At 35.9% G+C, this 1,944-nt stretch overlaps 1 long non-coding RNA gene across 1 annotated transcript in view; it reads right to left on the reverse strand.

Annotated features, from left to right (window-relative positions):
* Nucleotides 1-772, reverse strand: part of LOC122058904 — a 13,860-nt gene extending 13,088 nt beyond the window's left edge. The window contains exon 1 of the long non-coding RNA XR_006133979.1: nucleotides 506-772. This is a non-coding gene — a long non-coding RNA (uncharacterized LOC122058904). The remainder of the gene's footprint in view (nucleotides 1-505) is intronic.
* Between the last annotated feature and the right edge of the window lie 1,172 nt (nucleotides 773-1,944).

Here is a 1,944-nt window from a genome sequence, read left to right on the forward strand (position 1 = left end):
GCAGGGGGTGCTGGGAAGGGTTGGATGGATATGTAATATGTGTACTAAGCGAAGAAAGGAGTGACGAAGTGTTCTAGTCATAAATTCTTCTTACCTAATAGAAAAACGTTGAACCATAGTTTTCATGGCGTCTAGGCCACCCAAGGCTTTTGAAGGGGCCTAAACGTAAGATGACACCAACAAGGCTACCAAGGGATCCAAGGCATTTAGGAAGCCTGGTGGCCTAGGTGACACCTTGACAACTATGAGTTGAACAAATAAACAGCTCCAGAAGCCAACATGACAACTAACATATATAACTAAAGAGTGAATTTTCCTTTTTCAGGGGAGGGGTATTACTTACCAGAAACTATATGGATAACACCCATCAAAATATATATATATATATATATATATAGAACTTAAGGATTCCATTGCTCACAGCAGAACCACTTATTTGTAGCTTCCCATGCATATAGTAAACTGAAAAGAGAATTCAAATAAAAAAAAATGTTCAGAAGCTCACCAAGAGAAAGTCAACTATTGGAAGCAACAGTTACAGCAGATCCACTGGAAGATCCTCCTGGCACTCGTACAGGTGCTATCCTATTAGTTGGAGCACCATAATGTTCGTTTTCTCCATTGACTCTGGAAAATGATATACCAGGATACCAACAACACAATCATCAGAAGAAAAAAAAAAGGATACCACTAGAAGATCCTCCTGGTACTCGTGCAGGTGCTATCCAATTAGTTGGAGCACCATAATGTTCGTTTTCTCCATTGACACTGGAAAATGATGTATCAGGATACTAACAACACAATCATCAGAAAAAAAAAAAAGGGATACCAATAACATAAAAAAACACACATAAGCCCATCTATGTTATAAAGTAACACAAGAAACATGACAAAACTATTATGGAAATAAAAATGCTACTACAAAATGGAAACGTAGAAATATATACAGATAGATTATCCATCTACACCATATTGTATCCTGACACTATTCAAAAACCAAAGCGTAAGGATGAGATGTGATTTGGATAACTCAACAATCATGAACAGTTTTCCTAACACAAGTGGGACCTTCTCCAATGAGTGCTAAAACAGCAGATGTTCGAGCAGCAGCCCCATGTGTTCTGATTCAGTTTGGATTGCCAAATCGAGTAATGTATCCATCGATATCAAATCTGGAAAACATTAAAAGTAATAATTAAGAGATCCACCATGTTGAAAAGATGAGAAAGGGTTCTGAGATAAAAGTGGCTGTTGTTTATGATGACCAATAAACATCAAGGTAGTCCTAGATGGAACATATTACAAGACTATTCAATTCAAGTTTCAACTTATTATAGATCCAGTCAAAAATAACTCCAAGAATCCATACATGAATTCATAACTACCTAGGTTAAATACAAATTATTGCAAGTTGCTTCTTCTATGCGCTTGGATCACACAACCACAAAAGCAATTGATGGTCTCATGGGCCCAAATTCTAATCAGCAGTTGAACCTGGAAAAGGAAGTATGAGAAAATCCCACCTAATTATGGCCCAAAGGATGCTATAATTTATTGGCACCAAAAAAAAATATATATATATATATATATATATTGATAGTCATTTGGTAAAAACAAAGGTAGATTCTATGTTGGGAGAGATGGGAAAACAAATTCAAAACTTTCAAGCAGGAAATGAAAATCTGAATTAAAGAACAAGTGCAAATTGCATATAGCTAGGGGTAGAATAGAAGAGAAAAGTCAGAGAATGAATATTGTCTACTAAAATCTGCAATTGATTGGCTAGTGATGAGCACATTTATGTGTGAAATCTAGGGTAGTAAAACATGCATTTTACATATTTAGAATGGAGCTACCTTGGGTTTTACTCTCTTTTTGCAGGTTTTATATTTTCAAGGCCTTAAGGACTATCGGACGCTATATCTTCAATTTTACACGTAAAGA

This window comes from Macadamia integrifolia, chromosome 13 (assembly GCF_013358625.1).
Source record: "Macadamia integrifolia cultivar HAES 741 chromosome 13, SCU_Mint_v3, whole genome shotgun sequence".
NCBI lineage: Eukaryota > Viridiplantae > Streptophyta > Magnoliopsida > Proteales > Proteaceae > Macadamia > Macadamia integrifolia.